Genomic DNA, 18,540 nt, shown 5'->3' with positions numbered 1-18,540 from the left:
GCTGAGGCAGGACGCTTTTAGACCACAGGAAAAGTTCCAGGCCGCAGGCTTTCCCTTGAGACTGGGGCTGTGGGGGATGATACAGTACAGGGTCTGTCTGTGAGGCCTGCACAAGTATCGGGGAGCTGGAAAGCAAGCAGCCTTGGAGCCCCCATGGGAGCTGGGAGACTCCTGGAGTTTGTGCACCAGAGTGAGGAGACCTCACTGACCACAGAGGGTTCTGAGCAGAGTACCAGCAAGGAAAGGCCATGTCTTGGCATTCGGATGAAACTAGCCCAGAACAGAGGAAATTCTAGAGCTGCCTCAAGCAGAGGTAAGAGGTTCATGTGTTAATAACCTAAGGACCGAAACAAACGGAACATTCTTTAAGGGCAGGCAGCAGAAATGCCTTTCATATTTTATTCCAAGTGCCACTTTTTTTCTTTTTTTTCCATAGTACCTTTTAGCTAGTGTCATGCTTTTTGGTCAAAGACCAAACATTTCTACCTAAGATCATGACAGGGAAAGGAAGTTTTCTTTCAACACCTCTGTTAATATTATGCTGGTATCTTAGCCAGTGCAGAAGGTCAGTCAAAAAGAAACAGGGCTGGAGAGATGGCTTAGCAGTGAAAAGTGCTTGCCTACAAAGCCAAGGGACCCAGGTTTGATTCCCCATGACCCACATCAGCCAGATGCACCAAGTGGCACATGTGTCTGGAGTTTGTTTGCAGTGGCTAGAGGCCCTGGCTGGTGTGCCCATTCTCTCTTCCTCTACCTGCCTCTTTTCCTTACTCTTTTTCTCAAATAAATAAATAAATTAATATATACATAAATAAAATACTTTAATATGAAATATGTTGTTAATAATAATTAAAATAGGGCTGGAGAGATGGCTTAGCGGTTAAGCGCTTGCCTGTGAAGCCTAAGGACCCGGTTCGAGGCTCGGTTCCCCAGGTCCCACGTTAGCCAGATGCACAAGGGGGCACACGCGTCTGGAGTTCGTTTGCAGAGGCTGGAAGCCCTGGCGCGCCCATTCTTTCTCTCTCCCTCTATCTGTCTTTCTCTCTGTGTCTGTCACTCTCAAATAAATAAATAAATAAATAATTAAAAAAATAATTAAAATATTTTTAAAAAGAAACAAAAGGCATGCATATTGAAAGTGACAATTTTGATTATATAAAAATCCCAAGAAGCCGGGTGTGGTGGCACACACCTTTAATGCCAGCACTCGGGAGGCAGAGGTGGGAGGGTTGCCATGAGTTCGAGGCCACCCTGAGACTACAGAGTGAATTCCAGGTCAGCCTGAGCTAGAGCGAGACCCTACCTTAGAAAACCAAAAAAAAAAAAAAAAAAAAAAAACCACCAAGAAATCTGTTAAAATTCTACTAAAATCAAGAAGTGATACATGGTGTGTCCTGTTACGATTAGGATGTAAAATGTCCTGCATAAACCTGAGTGTTAGAACATTTGGTCCAGGGCTGGAGAGATGGCTTAGTGGTTAAGGTGTTTGCCAGCGAAGCCAAAGGATCCAGGTTCAATTCCCCAGGACCCACATAAGCCAGATGCACAAGGGGCACATGCATCTGGAGTTCGTTTGCAGTGGCTAAAGGCCCTGGCCTGCCCATTTTCTCTCTGTCTCTTTTCTTTCTATCTCTCTCTCCTCGCAAATAAGTAAATAAGTTGAAAAAAAGACAAAGATCATTTGGCCCTTAGCTGGCGGTGCAGTCTATGGGAAGTCATTGACACTTTGGGAAGTGGGCCTACCTGAAGGAAGTGGGTCACAAGGGAGGCAGGGCTTTGAGGGGTACAGCTTGGCCCCAATTCTAGCCCTAAGTCTGCCTTTGCTTCCTGGTCAGCTGCCACGTTGTGAGTAAGCCACCCACAAACTTGTCAACACAGCCCCAAGCCATTGGGCACTGCCGCGCCTTCCCCGCCCATGGCGGACTGGACGCACGCCCCACATCATGGGCCAACACAAACCCTTTTCCCTGAAGTTGTTTAATGTCAGATATCTGGTCATAGCAACAATAAAAGTCACTAATCCATGCCCCACAGGTTCATCTGCTGAGGGTGTGGCTCCCAGTGTAAATAGTGTGGCGTGGTGGTGGGAGTTTTAAGGAGGGTCCAGTGGCAGTGGCCAATGGGCACAATTGTTGAGAGACCAGTAGCCATTTGCTGGAGCGGATCAGGGGGCGGCTAGAACTGGATCAGTTGAGTGTGGCCCCTTTCTTAGCTCTCTCACCATGTGCTCCCACCATATGATGCCACCTTCCTGCCGTAAAAACCTCATATGAGGGGCTTTAGGGTACCCGTCTGCAAAACTGAAGGGACCCAGTTCCGATTCCCCAGGACCCACGTGAGCCAGATGCGCAAGGTGTTGCGTGCGTCTGAAGTTTGCAGCCGAGGCTCCAGAGGTATTCCCTTTCTCTTCCTCTCTATCTGCCTCTTTCTCGATCTCTATCTCAAATAAGTAAATAAAAATTATGAAAAGAATTTTAAAAAAGAAATGTGAAGAGTTAACTAGTCACCCGTTCCTGCAACCCTTCTTTTCTCCCACAGAGCTAAATTCTGCCAGCCACCCTAAAAGTCTCACAGTGAACACATGGGGAAAACAATTTCTGGTGATGCCATTAGACAGTGAAAATGGGGCACATGTAGGTGCTTTACAAAAGGCTATGAGCAAAATGTGTCTCCCCACAGACCACAGACTCACTGCTCCTCACTGACCATGTCCTGGCCAGCTGGGGTCCTGGAGCCAGTGGAGGGAGGGTATGAAGTGTGCCTTTAACAGGGAGAAAGAGAGAGACAGAAAGTAGAGAGCTCACACCATGTTCAAGGAGCTCAAGGAGAACCTGCGACGGCCAGTGTGGAATGTTATAGAAACACACTTAGGATAAGGCTGGAGGAAGCTGGGTCTGACCACTTATTAATATTGGGAATCAGAGGAGGCTTAGGGAGCACAGGAAGGAAGAAAAAGGAGGCACGGATGCAAATGGTCTATCAGAAGGCCTGATGTGGGAGCCAGGTGTGGTGGAACACATCTTTATTTCCAGCACTTGGGAGGCTGAGATTGGAGGATCACTGTGAGTTTGAGGACAGTCCGGACTGCTGAGTGAGTTCCAGGTTAGCCTGGGCTAGAATGATACCCTGCTTAAAATAAAATAAAATAAAATAAAATAAAATAAAATAAAATAAAATAAAATATAGGTGTGATATGGGCTTGAGAGATGGTTCAGCAGGTGGAGTGCTTCCTGTGCAAGCATTAGAGGCTGAGGGAACCTGAGACCTACTGACTTTAATTCCTCCATACCCAAGTCCATAGCTGAATGAGGCCATGCATGCCTGTAACCTCAGTCCTGTGGGAGCAGAGAGCAGAGCGTCACCAGGCTAATGCAAACAGCAAGGTTTGGAATCAGTGCAAGGCTCCGTCTCAAGGGAAAGTGTGTGGATGTGTGATGAGTGGGGACATCTTATTTCCCCTCCAGCCTCCACATGTGCACACACCCAGAACAAGACAAAATATCGGATGCAATCCTGATGTGGTTGCAGAAGCGATCATCCAGGTAGGGGAGCCAAGAAGAGACATTTACTCATGTGGAGACCTGCCTGAGTATGGGGGGACACTTAGTAAAGAGGTGAAACAGGAGGTGACAGGACTATTAAGAGGTCAAAGAAGGCGGGGCTGAAGTCAGAGCCCCAGCAGAGGACTGCTCAGCACAGAGAGACTTGGATGTGAGGGAAAGAGAAAGGAGAGGAATGTCACAAGTGTTCCAAGGCCTCCAATACCATGCGTTCTCCTCACACATTTTTAGAAACAAGAATAGAAAGCAGGAATCTCGTGTGTGTGTGTGTGTGTGTGTGTGTGTGTGTGTGTGTGTGATTTATATGAAGTTTATTTATTTATTTATGACACAAAAAGAGGCAGAGAGAGAGAGAGAGAGAGAGAGAGAGAGGGAGAGAGAGAGAGAGAAAGAGAGAATGGGCATTGCAGGACCTCCAGCCACTGCAACCAAACTCCAGATGCATGTGCCACCTTGTGCATTTGGCTTACGTGGGTCCTGGGGAATTGAACCAAGGTCCTTTGGCTTTTCAGGCAAGTACCTTAATGGCTAAGCCATCTCTCCAGCACATGAAGTTCTTTTTTTTTTTTGAAAAACATTTTAAAACATTTTATTCATTTATTTGCAAACGGAAGGAGAGAATTAGAAAAAGGGACAGAGAGGAGAGAGTGTGCATGCCAGGGCCTCTATCCGCTGCAAATGAACTCCAGAAACTTTGTGTGTCTGGCTTTTACGTGGGCACTGGTTGAACCCAGGCAGTCAGGCTTAGCAAGAAAGCACCTTAACCGCTGAGCCATCTCCCCCGGCCCTTGAAATTCTAATTATTGTCAATTCTGGGAGGAAGTCAGAAGGATGGTAAATGAAGAAGGGGACATTGAGATAGTCTGCGATGCCTTCTAGTGAAGTGATACAAAGCTGGGGACAAAGTAGAACGTCCGAGAAAGATACAGATAGGAAAGCTCAGGAACCCAAGGCCGCAGACCCTCCGTGGGGAGCAGCTGCTGCCTTTCTGGATGCATCACTGACTTTCACAGGTTATTGCTTTTTGTTATTTTGGTTTTTTTTTTTTTTTTGCATCTTTGGAAGTTCCATGGCCTATAGCCATTGCAGCCAGCTCACCTATTTCAGCTCTGTACACTTGCTTCCAAAATGTTTCTACCTGGACCAGGATCCGTTCTTGCTGGGCAGAGGCTGACAAAATAGGGGGAACAAAGTTCTTTTTCTTAAACATTTCCTGACCTCCTGGGTGCCAGACATTGTCTTACAAAGATGGGTGTGAGGCGCTGTCCCTGGCAAACAGTGGCGACACACGTGATGAAGGCCACTCGGTAATGAGCCTGGTTTTTTTTTTTTTTTTTTTTCCCCCCCGAGGTAGGGTCTCACTCTGGCCCAGGCTGACCTGGAATTCACTCTGTAGTCTCAAGGTGGCCTCGAACTCACTGCGATCCTCCCACCTCTGCCTCCCGAGTGCTGGGATTAAAGGCGTGCGCCACCACACCTGGTATGAGCCTGTTTTTGAAAGTATGGCCAACAGGCTCAGAAGCATCAAATATTATGGTTTCAAATAATAATAAAAAAAAATCCCTTTAATCCCAGCACTTGGGAGGCAGAGGTAGGAGGATCACCATGAGTTTGAGGCCACCCTGAGACTACATAGTGAATTCCAGGTCAGCCTGGACTAGAAAAAAATTTTTTTAAATATTTTATTTTATTTATTTATTAGAGAGAGAGAGAAAATAAGGGTGCTCCAGGGCCTGTTGGAAAGCCAACCAACACTACATTCTGGTGACAATCTCCCGGATGACCCTGGACTCTAGCTTTTCTATCTGGAGAGGGTAGTGACTGAATTGATCAGTCATGACTTCAGCCATGTGTCACAAGCAAGTCTTTCTGGTGGCTGCTGTACGAAATGTTTGATGGTCTTGTTAATAGTAGTTGGGGCTGTAATGTGGTTCCTTTGAGAAGTGCATGAACTGAGTGCATGTCTTCTGAGAATTAAATCTTTTTAAATTAATTAATTAATTTATTTATTTGAGAGCAACAGAGAGAGAAAGAGGCTGGGAGAGAGACAGAATGGGCGCGCCAGGACCTCCAGCCACTGCAGACGAACTCCAGACACGTGCGCCCCCTTGTGCATCTGGCTAACATGGTCCTGGGGAATCGAGCCTCGAACCGGGGTCCTTAGGCTTCACAGGCAAGCGCTTAACCACTAAGCCATCTCTCCAGTCCTACATCTTTCTTGTTTCTTTGTTGTTGTTTTAAACCCACACACAGGCTGTGATGGAGATGGGACCTTCTACTGCGAGGCTCCAGGGGCCCCCAGGTCTTCTAGGACATTCCTGCTTCTCAGAGCCGTTCCTCCGTGTAGGGAACCGGCACAGCACATCCACCCCAGGGCAGTCGGTTCACACGGCCATCTGAGGCTTCCAGGGTGAGCGTTCCACCACCGCTTTTGGGTTTCCCCACTTAAAATTCCTAAGTGAGCTGGAGTCTGTCCCTTACTTTTTCAATTTAGAAAAATAAGAAGCACTGGTTTGCAGAGAGCTTGCTTAATGTGAGACGAGAACAGCCTTCTGCTGTGACCGTGCCCTTGGCAAGGAAAGCAGAGACAGCAGCAATGGCAAACAGAAGCATCTGGAAAGAGTGTTTGCAAGGATCTGAAATTGGCCATGGTGGTTTTTAAGGAGGAAGCTACTGAAAAGCCAGCTTTCCCAAAATATAACGATGCTAGTCGGTATCATTTGGGCACAAAGGGGGGGTTCATTCTAGGGAGTAATGTGTCGGGCTCAGAGGAGAGCTGACATCCCAGCTCATTCAACTGGCCGGGTGTGGGGTTGGGGGTTGGGGCCGAAGGGCAAGCCTCCGCTTGTCTCTGAACAAAGGTAGGCCCCCTGTCTTCTCACGGTCACCAGTGACCTCTATTTGAAGTTTCTGCTCTTTGGTTTCCGTCTTTATGGGATCAATACAGCAACTCCATAACAACCCTCGCTTCTTTTCACAGCACGACACGTCAATTTCAGCCAATGGCTTCCATCTGTTCCTCTCCTATTTCTCAATGAAAGCCTGGCTGCTACATCTTTCGTTTTGAACCTGGCCACACAGGTCAGAAATTCTTTCCTGCTGGAACCCATGCCGGTGGAAACGCGCCTCAGGATGGTCCCCGGAGAGCAGGGAGGTGGGTTACATGGTGGCAGTGGGATTAATGTCCTCAGGCAGGAGTGGGGTGCTTCCCCAAGGAAAGGTTCGGAGCCGGGCTGGCAATGATCAACCTGTCTAGTTAAATCCTCACTTAGGCGAATTACTCATTAGAAGGGAAGGAACTAGGCCCCCGAAGGTACACGCAGCAGGGTGAGCGGGGATCAAAATGCCTGGCTCTGCCCCCCGAAACAGCTGTTGGATTCTGAGCCTCGCTTTCTACACCCGTGTGGTGAAGAGCTGGGATGAGACCGTACTTCGCTGTTTTGCTCTTGTCCCAGAATTTTGGGTCCAGAGGGTCATGAGTCTGCTACCATCACTATTCAGTTCTTCTCTCTTCTCCCCTTCCTCCCTTCTTCTCTTCCTCTCTTCTCCGTTCCCAGCACTAATCTCTCCTTTACTCCAGAAGACAACTAAATCAATATGATTTATGCTTGGATAGGCACATAAGGGTACGAGTATGATTTGTAAGGCGTGAGTATTATTTTGTGTCTGCATTTTAACTTGCGTGCATTATGTTATTCTGTAGCCCTCATTCCTAATTTTTTTTCTTTTTTTTCCTTTTTTCCTTCAGGTCCATTTAAAAAAAAAACACACCTCCATGATTATTGGTCTTCCAAGTGTCATACGCAGCAACATTTGAGGAGCATTGTTTAATATTGCAGAGCTGTTCCCCAGTTCTTGGTTAATTTGAATCGAATTTATAAGTGTGCTTTCTGGATCTACCAAGGGGAGGTCAAGAAAGTACTGCCCCCCCCCAACCAAAGTTGCCCAACTTTGATGTGCATAATGGGAACCAAATGGATTCACATGTTGAGGGCACTTCGGGGAATCAAGTGATGGTGAGGGTAGTACAGAGCGCACTGTAGGATCTCTGCCTCTGAACAAGGAAGTCTTCCAAAAAAAAAAGAAGAAAACCCTTCCCGATCTGCAGTCCTGTATACTTTGCACTTCTCAGAGTGGGGTGTGGGGGCGTTGACTTCCCTGCATGGAGCTGGTCACATTCTCCAAGGGGAGGCAGCGAGAGGAATTCGTTGGCTCTCACTTGGATTTCATCAGGCACCAGAAAAGCCTGGCAGCTGGTTCAGACCCCAGCCGAAGACTGACCTCAAAGCACGCGGATGTCTGCGAGGCCTCGCTGCTGTCCCCCAGGCGGCCAGGCTGTGTGGCTCGGAGCAGCCAAAGAGACGAGGCGGCATCCAAGCCGGAGAGCCCCTGCGGTTGTCAGCTGAGCAGCATCTTGGTGGCTGATGAAGCCATGCGGAGCCTGGGAACGGGGCGGCGGGTGGAGAGCAGCTGTGAGCTCCGGGCTGTCTTGTCACCGCCTGCCAAGGGCCGCGAGGGTGGATTCCGTTTCAGGAGGCAGCAGCGATTCACACTGGGTGGCCTGGGCCTGGCCAGCCTCCCACGTCAGTGCCACAGGCCTAGTGGGCAGAGGAGAGCTGAGCGCTCCCTTGGGGGAGGAGGGTTGGAAAACGGGCCCATCTGCAGCAGGCCTTTCTCCTTTGCTCCATGCTTCTGGGTCCAGCCAGGGCTCCCCACAAGCTCTGGCCGGATCTCCTTCGGCTTGATTGGCCAGGTCTGGGAGGTCGGGGTGGTTGGGAGTAAGGATCGTGGTGTCCCCCAAGGGACGTGCTTCCTACCACACTTCATCAAGGCACATTTTGGCCTTTTCTAGGCCAGAGCTGGTTTTTCTTTCTCTGAAGATAGACAGCAAATAAAAGCAACAATAAAATCTAAGACCCTCCCCCCCCAAAAAAAAATCATAACAGCAACACAGCATAAAGCAATGCAAAGGCCAGTGTTTCCTGCTCACCCCCATCCTCTCACTGCAGACTCTCCAGCGTGCGTGCGTGTGTGCGTGTGTGTGTGTGTGTGTGTGTGTGTGTGTGTGTTCTAGCCTTGTGTTCTTTGAGCTTCCCGGGGAGGAGGTAAGTGCAACACTGGGATCAGGCACACGTTTCAAACAGAAAGTTCTTTATTCGCAGTGACGGGATTTAGGCTGTTCTAAGCATCAGAGGTCGTCTAGAGTAGCAAGTCTTTCGTTTCCAGTGGGGCCACATGCTGCTGTGTCAGGACTGTCTGACCAAGGCCCCACCAGAGACCTGCTTCTCAAGTACTCAAGGAGACGAGTTCCAAAAAATCCCAGCTAGACCAGATCGTTACAGCGAGTCTCACAGCATTTTCCCATACTAACCATCTTAATCCTCATTCATAACCTTATATCGCACCTGCTGTTACCCATCAAGCAGGAAGTTGTGGTTGAGAGACTCAGTTCCACGTCTAGTAATTATTGGAGCCAGACTTTCATTGCAGAAAAGACTCCAAAGCCTGTGTGCTTTTAACCACGGTATGCGTGTGAGTTTGTGCACACGCACAGTAATGTATATGCACACATTTTGGTTTGAACAACTTAGTCATTTATGTTATTTGCAGAATCATGGATAGTTTGAAATGAAAGCCATTTTCCAGTTTTTTTTTTTTTTTTTTTAATTTGCCTCTTTCTCTACTTTTTTTTTTTGCTTTTCTAGGTAGGGTCTCTAGCTCAGGCTGACCTTGAATGCACAGTGTATTCTCAGGGTGGCCTTGAGCTCACCGCAATCCTCCTACCTCAGCCTCCCCCGAGTGCTGTGGATTAAAGGCGTGCACCGCCACACCTGCTTTACTTTTGATTTTCAAGGAAAAAGAAACTCTAACCCTTTAGGAAACTAGTTCTCCAGTTTCTGCAAACATTGTCATCTAAATACTAGCCAAAGCACAGATCTCTGGTCCGGCTTGCTGAGCCTCTAATTCAGTGTGTCTGGGATGGGCCAGAGAATGTGCATAGAAGCCAAAGAATTTTCTATGGCTCTTGGGGCAGAAGAGTAAGGCTGGCAGCAGAAGTCAGACATTTGGGGCTCGAGAACAATGCACGGTGCGGAGTTGTTCTGCTGGCACAAGAGGCCGGGGTGAGAAGCGCTGTAGGTGCTGCTTGGCATGGAAAACTGATGCCAAGCAAGGACTAGGGACCTCAGTCCTACATTTGCGCAGACTGAGCTCAGAAACAGATTCTTCTCTGAGCCTCCAGCAAATACACAAAATCCGGCATCAGAACTTTGAACTGATGACTGGATGTGCTTTGAGCCCCTAAGTTTGTGGCTGTGTTGCCATAGAAAGCTGATGGTCAGTACAGGAATTGCTGAGAACCGAAGTGAGCTGCTGCCCAGTCGGGACCCACCCCTTCCAGAAGGACCTCCCAACAAGAGCTGGGCCCTGAGAAGTTCACCTTAGCGGTTGCTGGAAACGGCAGGGGCTGAGATCTACATTCCAGTTCTATCAAGCTCGCGCCAAGGTTAGTAGGGAAGAAAGACTAAATGTTGTCAGAATACTCTGGGAGGTGCCTGGCCAGCGGCCCCTCAGAAAACATCAGCCTCCCTCACAAACACAGGCAGATCCCTGGTCAACAAGCACATGCCCTTCATGGAAGAGCAGTTTAAAAACAGATTGTTCTCCTGCGTTACTACTAAGTCAAATACCCCCCTCCCTTTTCTGTTTTTGAGATTAATCATCTATAACCTGGAGGCCCAGCCCTTTCCCAGGATTCTGGGCAACTTGAAGCACATGACGTTCTAAATCCACAGGATCCACACAATGTCCCCACCTTGACAATTCATTTTATCCCTGAGACGAAGGAATACCTGAAATATGGGGGGACGGTTTTCCCTTTCACTGACTAACCACCCTATCTTTTTATTGTAAGAGACTAATATAACATAATTAATATGCTATAGTAAGACCCAATTCAAGTAAATAAAACTGGTGATTTCATGATTCTTACTAATGAAGTTTCCCTGCAAATGTGTTCTCCCTCCCCCTTAAATGTATTTAGACATCTGACATTTATGGACAGGGACACTAAGTTCTTAGGGCTGAGGATCCACATTTCTTGCAGCCTTTGGAAGCATTGTTCCAAAGCATCCTCTTACGCATTGTTCCTGGGCCAAAAGGCCCCAAGGATGTTGCCTAGTAACAGAGGCGCCCCTATCTTTGCTCAGGCTGCCAGCCTGGCTTCAGCTTCCACCCTCTGATCCTCTGGAGCTGAGCTGGGTAAGGCTTTTGGACCTTACTCACCCTTCTCCCTGACATCTGTCTGCTTCTTCTGCTCTGGTCAGCGTGATCAGGCGTGTCATGGAGAAGGTAACCTGCCTTGAGTGGGGTAACAAGCAAGCTTAGCTCCTGGATTTCTGGCCCAGTGTTTCTCCATGTCGACCTGGAGGCAGAGCTGGGCACTGGCTCCGTTTGCTCACAACCCTGGTTAGTCCATCAACACCTTCCCTGGCTTTGTTACCTCCCAGTTGCAGGGTGATGGTGGGTGCCGATAGGGCCCTATCACGTAGAGCGGTGTGGCCCACACTTCTTGCTGCTTCAGAACCCTCTCCCCCAGCTCCATCGTTAACCCTTCACTTCCCATCCTGAGTTCCAGACAGAGGAAGACACACAGGGCCATTTTTACCCAAATGGTGGGGAAGAGACTTCTTTCTTTCTTTCTTTTTTTTTTTAAATTTTTATTTATTTATTTGAGAGCGACAGACACAGAGAGAAAGACAGATAGAGGGAGAGAGAGAGAATGGGCGCGCCAGGGCTTCCAGCCTCTGTAAACGAACTCCAGACGCATGTGCCTCCTTGTGCATCTGGCTAACGTGGGACCTGGGGAACCGAGCCTCGAACCAGGGTCCTTAGGCTTCACAGGCAAGCGCTTAACTGCTAAGCCATCTCTCCAGCCCCTTTCTTTCTTTTTTAAAAAATATTTTATTTTTATTTTTTAACAGAGACAGAGAGAGAGAGAGAAGCATGCCAGGGCCTCTAGCCACTGCAAACGAACTCCAGATGCATGTGCCCCCTTGTGCATCTGGCTAACGTGGGACCTGGAGAATTGAACCTGGGTCCTTAGGCTTCGCAGGCATGCACCTTAACTGCTAAGCCATCTCTCCTGTGCTCTTTTCTTTAAAAAATATATTTTATTTATTTATTTGAGAGAGGGAAAGAGGAAGAGAGGGAGAGAGAGAATGGGCATGCCAGAGCCTCCAGCCACCGCGAATGAACTCCAGATGCATGCGCTCCCTTGTGCATCTGGCTTACTTGGGTCCTGGGGAGTCAAACCGGGATCCTTTTGGCTTTGCAGGCAAATGCCTTAACCGCTAAACCATCTCTCCAGCCGGAGATTTCTTTTTCAACTTGGGAAATCTTAGTGTTTTGAGGATTTTTTTTTCCCTTCAAATTTATTTATGAGAGAGAGAGAGTGAGGGGCATGTCAGAGCTCCTAGCCACTGTAAAAGAACTCCAGATGATGTGCCATTTTGTGCATCTAGCTTTACGTGGGCACTTGGGAAGCCGGCTGTAACACCTATAAGCCCGCCTCCAACAATACACTGCCTCCAAGAAGATTTGATTTCCAAAATGTCATTAGCTGGGAACCCAAGCATTCAGAACACAAGTTTATAGGGGAACACCTGAGTCAAACCACCACACCAGCAAAGCCAAAGGACCCAGGTTCGATTTCCTAGGACCTACATAGGCCAGATGCACAAGGTGGAGCATGTATCTAGAGTTCTTTACAGTAGCTGGATGCCCTGGCATGCCCATTCTCTCTCTTTCTCTCTACCTGCCTCTGTCTCTCTCTCACACACAAAATAAAAATTATTATAATAATAAATAATAAATAGAAAATGATATATTGGGGCTGAGCAGATGGTTCAGAGGTTAAAAGGTACTTGCTTGCAAAGGCTGCTGGCTTGGATTCAATGCCCTAGCCACCCAAGAGACCTTGGAGCATGCGTACTCATCCATGTGCACCTATACTCAGTGCAACAAAGGAAGGAGGGAAAGAAGGAAGGAAAGAAGGAGGAAAGAAAGAAAAGCTGGGTGTAGCAGTGCACACCTTTAATGTCAGCACTGGGGTTGCAGAGTTAGGAGGATCACTGTGAGTTCAAGGCCAGCCTGGGACTACAGAGTGAGTGCCAGGTCAGCCTGGGCTAGAGTGAGACTTTACCTTGAAAAACCAAGCAAAACCAACTAATCAACCAATCAACCAACCAGACAGACAAACAAAACAAGTAGGATAGATTTGGGGAGCTAGGGAGATAGCTCAGTCATTTAAAAAGGGGCTTGCTGGCAAAGCTTGTCCCTCTGAGTTCAATTCTCCAGCACCCATGTAAAGTCAGATAAATAAAAAAATATATATTTTTCTTTTTTAAAATTTATTTAATTTTTATTAGCATTTTCCATAATTATAAAAAAAAATCCCATGGTAATTCCCTCCCCCGCACACTTTCCCCTTTGAAATTCCATTCTCCATCATATTACCTCCCCATCACAATCATTGTACTTACATATTTTTTAAAAAATATTTTGTTTATTTTTTATTTATTTATTTGAGAGCGACAGACATAGAGAGAAAGACAGATAGAGGGAGAGAGAGAGAATGGGCGTGCCAGGGCTTCCAGCCACTGCAAACGAACTCCAGATGCGTGCGCCCCCTTGTGCATCTGGCTAACGTGGGACCTGGGGAACCAAGCCTCGAACCGGGGTCCTTAGGCTTCACAGGCAAGCGCTTAACCACCAAGCCATCTCTCCAGCCCACTTACATATTTTTTTAAAAAGAGTATATGTTATGGGCTGAGGATGTTACTCAGTTGGGAAAGTGCCTGCCTAGCATTCAGAAAGTCCTAAGTTTGTCCTCCAACACCATAGACTGGGCATAGTGGTGGATACCTGTAATCCTAGCACTTGGCAGGTGAAGGCAAGAGGATCAGAAGTTCAAAGTCATCCTCAGCAAATGGATAGGCTGAGACCCTGTCTCAAAACCAAATAAAACAAAAAGAATATATTAAAAAATATAGGAACAGCTATATTAAGTTATGATAAATATTTCCAGTTGTCCTCTCCTCCCCCCCCCCCAAAGAGATTGCATTGGGACAAATGATGTAGGTCTTAATCCCATATCCTAACTACTTGGAAGCCTGAGGCAAGATGATCACAAGTTCAAGTCCAGCTTGGGCTTTGGAGTGATCAAGGCCAGCATGGATAACCTAATGAAACTCTAACTCAAAATAAAAAGTAAGAAGAGGGCCATGCCTGGTTGCACATACCTTTAATCCCAGCACTCGGGAGGCAGAGGTAGAAGGATCATTGTGAGTTTGAGGTCACCCTGAGACTACATAGGGAATTCCAGGTCAGCCTGGGCTAGAGCATGACTCTACCTCAAAAAAAAAAAAAAAAAAAAAAAAGTAAGAAGAGGTCTGGGGTATAGCTCAGTGGTCAAGTGGTTGCCTAGAATGTAAGAAACCCTAATTTTAATCCTCAATACCATAAAGAAGGTTATTGTACCAAGTTATATTCTCCCTAATATTTGAAGATATCTGCTTTCCCTCACTCTTGCCAAAGCAGTATATTATCAAACTAAATACTTGTTTGCCCTGGATTCTTACTCAAATTATAAGTTTTATTATTGTGAACAAAGAAGCTTAAATTCTTGATAGCTTGTTGATAACTTAATAATTCTTATTGGAGAAACTTGGGTATAATTGCATTCATTATTCCTGTCAAAATATTAAAAATTAAATTGTATGGATTTGGGAAAGATAATATGAGGTTTTATAAAAAAGTTGTTGAATCATTCTGTTTTTATGAAGTGTGTATGCCTATGCAGGAAAAGCAAGAGTCTAAAACTAGACATCCAAAATGTTAACAAGAAGCTAGGTCTGTCATAATGATAAATCAATCAACCCAGCAAATACAACACTATCTGGGAATGCTTCAACAGGAGGTGGCTCTGCTCTCTAGATATGGCTAAGGAAGGACTTAGGTCAAGGGCAGGCAAGCTGAAAAGGGAGATCTCAACAAAAGGTACAACTTTTTGTTTTTCTTTTCTTTTTAATTTTTTTTTTTATTTTTCAAGGTAGGGTGTCACTTTAGTCCAGACTGACCTGGAACTCACTATGCAGTTTCAGGGTGGCCTTGAACTCACAGAGATCCACCTACCTCTGCCTCCCAAGTGCTGGGATTAAGTGCCTGCACCGCCAACCCCGGCTCTTGTTTGTTTTTCTTGAAAGAAGATCTCATTTAGCTCAGGTTGGTTTCATACTGCTTATGTTTCTGAGGATGATGTTGAACTGATCCTCCTGCCTCTGTATTCCAAGTGCTGGGGTTACAGGCATGCACCACCATAACCAGTGCATTTATTTATTTATTTGACAGAGAAAAAGAGAGAAAGAGAGAGAGAAAGAGAGAGAGAATGAGAGAGAGAGAGAGAGAGAGAGAGAGAGAGAGAGAATGGGCATGCCAGGGCCACCAGCCACTGCAGGTGAACTCTAGATGTGTGCACCCCCTTGTGCATTTGGCTAACATGGGTCCTGGGGAATCAAATCTGGGTCCACTGGCTTTGCAGGCAAACGCCTTAACTACTAAGCCATCCCTCCAGCCCAATCAGTACATTTTAATGTGCTTAAGCAATCATGTTTGAAAAGGTAGTTGAGGTTAACTTTGAACATTTAAAAAATATTTCATTTATTTGACAGAGAAAGAGGGAGCAAGAGAGAGAGAATGGGCGTGCCAGGGCTTCCAGCCACTGCACAGGAATTCTAGACACATACGCCCCCTTGTGCTAACGTGGGTCCTGGGGAATCGAACCTGGGTCCTTTGGCTTTGCCGGCAAATGCCTTATCTGCTCAGCCATCCCTCCAGCCCTTAACTTCAAAAATTTTCATAAAAGCACAGATGTCACTGATGTGCTATTACACAGGGTTTATTTTTTTATTTGTATAAAACAGATCCAGGCCCATTAACTAAAAGTCCTCTATTAACCTTCGTTGTTTCTCTTTTTATTTTTATTTTTTATTTTTTATTTTAATTTATTTATTTGAGAGCGACAGACACAGAGAGAAAGACAGATAGAGGGAGAGAGAGAGAATGGGCGCGCCAGGGCTTCCAGCCTCTGCAAACGAACTCCAGACGCGTGCACCCCTTGTGCATCTGGCTAACGTGGGACCTGGGGAACCGAGCCTCGAACTGGGGTCCTTAGGCTTCACAGGCAAGCGCTTAACCGCTAAGCCATCTCTCCAGCCCTCTCTTTTTATTTTCACTTGACTGGCTTTCACCTGTCATTGTACCTGTGTTCCAGGAAATGTCAGTTCATCACTGATTCACTTCATTCTGATTCTGCTGCAACTTGGGAGCAAGAGGAGCCCGTTTTGTGAGAAAACGCCTTCCATGCTTGCTTTCAACGAAGTGGGGCCCAGAGCTTGATCAGACGTGAGACGGGACAGGCTTCTGCAGTCGGCCAAGGTCCTGGAGTACAGCAGGGAAATGTTCACTGAGAATCCAAACCCAGAGTTTGTCTCGTGGGTGTTTTCCACGTTCTTCTCTTTTCCTCTCTTCTTCTTCCTTCTCCACCTCCTCCTCCTTCTTTGACTTTTGGAGATAGATCTCACTATGTAGCCCAGGCTGGCCTCAAATTTATGGTCCTCCTTCTTCCTCCCAAGTGCTAAGATTCCAAGCACTGCCATTCCTGGTTTGGATTTTCTTACTTAAAGGAACTAGGTAGAAGTAAGGTGGGTTTTTGTTATAGCTAGATTTTAGGAATTTAGGATTATTATTTGAGATAGAGTCTTGCTCTAGCCCAGGCTGACCTGGAATTAATCTCAGGCTGGCCTTGAACTTCCAGTGAGCATCCTATCTCAGCCTCCTGAGTGTGGGGATGAAAGGCATGTGTCCCCGTGCCTGTCTCTTTGTATATTGGAAAGGAACTAGCCAGTACAAAGAGTCAAATTCTGGATAAAATACATTTAGTCATTCATCTTGGTAACACGAACACTCACAAAACCAGCTTAGTTAAATAATTTTCAAATTTCAATGTTAAATCTCAAACAATAACTGCAAGGGAAAAGCTGGATTTTTAAAAAAGCTACATGTGATGTCCTTACAATAAAAATAAAGGTTGAAAATTGATGAAAGAGACTGACTTGATGGCTAAGGTTATGAGCCTTTTGAGGTAGCATATTTATAATAATGAGGTCAGCATTAGGGGTTAGTTACTTTTGTGTCACCATGATCAAACTATCTGAGAGAAGCAACTGTTTTACTTTGTCACACAATTTCAGAGGGAGCAGTCCATGTTATTCTATGTACTTGGGAGGAACATCATGGTAGTAGGAATGTGTGGCAGGGAAGATTTGTCCACCACATAGCCAATCAGAAAGGGGGAGAGAGAGAGGGAGAGGGAGAGAGAGAGAGAGAAGTGGTATGGAACAGAATGAAAAAAAAAAGAAAATTCAAGAACGATTTCAAAACTTCAAAGTATGAGTAGGTATTCAATCTAGACTCCTAGGAATCTGAAAACAAACAAGCAAACTAGACAATGTCTTTAGAAGTGTCCTGTCTCTGGATATGAATGGCATTGGAGATGCCAATCTTCCGGAGTACAGCTTTTCAACTATGCCTCATAACTGCATATGAGGTTGTGGAACTGGATGTGGGGGCTTCAAGAAACTGGACAAAGTTCAAGGCTTCTGAACAAACAATTGCGAACAATGAATTCAAAATGAAGTGTGAAATGAATCTGAGGTGTTTCTGGCAGCCCTCACCCATGTTGCAGCTCACGTCTATTGTAGCCTTGGTTCTGCACACACGTGTTGGCCTGTGCATGCCATTATTTATGCCTTGTAGTATCCGTGAATGCTGCCCGAGACACCTTAGTCAGATTTGAAATAATTGGTGTTCATTAGTTTTTTCGAGGTAGGGTCTCACTCTAGCCCAGGCTGACCTGGAATTCACTATGGAGCCTCAGGCTGGCCTCGAACTCACAGCGATCCTCCTGCCTCTGCCCCTGCCACCACGTCCAGCTATTGAAATTGCTCTTGAGTTGTTGATTTGAGTTTCATAAAAAAAAAAAAAAAAGTTGTCTGATGGCTAGGTATGGTGGCGCACGCCTTTAACCCCAGCACTTGGGAGGCAGAGGTAGGAGGATCGCTGTGAGTTCAAGGCCACCCTGAGACTACATAATGAATTCCAGGTCAGCCTGTACTAGAGTGACACCCTATATCAAAAAAAAAAAAAAAAAAGTTAGATGAATTTTGGCTTGGGATTAGGACAAAATTTCCAACAATTTTTGAAATGGCCCTAAATATGAGGCTTAAGCGCCTGAGAAGCATGTCATGCTGGCTGAGCAAAAAAAAAAAAAAAAAAAAAAAGTTTGATTAAAGCTGGGTGTGGTGCCCATCTTTAATCCCAGCACTCGGGAGGCACAGGTAGGAAGATTGCAGTGTGTTTGAAGCCACCCTGAGATTACATAGTGAATTCCAGGTCAGCCTGGTCTAGAGCAAGACCCTACCTCAAAAAACCACACACACACACAAAATGTTTGATTAAGAGGAAATGCTAGTTTTCCAGGGTCTCTTACCTAAGCCAGTGGGAAACACCTCCTGTTGTATATTTAGCAAGCTGGGCCAAGGCTGACTGCTTGGAAGCCTCTCTCAGAGTCTCTGATGAACTGCCTGATTGTTTTTCCATCTGCTTGGCAGTGAAGCCGCAGATTCTGAGTTGTCCCTCAGCAAGGAGAAGCATTTTCGTGGGGACAAACAGTCCCCGGCTTCTAGAAGCTTTTGGGGTGGATTTCCCAAGATTCCCCAGTGGTGATGAGTCACCTGAAACTCTGTATTAGTTACTTTCTCATTTCTGTGACAAAATACCCGACCGAAGCAACTTAAGGGAGGAAGGGTTTATTTTGGCTTCCAGTTCGAGGGTACGCTCCATCAGAACTGGGAAGTCGTGG

The sequence above is a fragment of the Jaculus jaculus genome, chromosome 14 (assembly GCF_020740685.1).
Source record: "Jaculus jaculus isolate mJacJac1 chromosome 14, mJacJac1.mat.Y.cur, whole genome shotgun sequence".
Lineage (NCBI taxonomy): Eukaryota > Metazoa > Chordata > Mammalia > Rodentia > Dipodidae > Jaculus > Jaculus jaculus.
The sequence above is the reverse complement of the archived record's forward strand: the minus strand, read 5'-3'. Positions refer to the sequence as shown.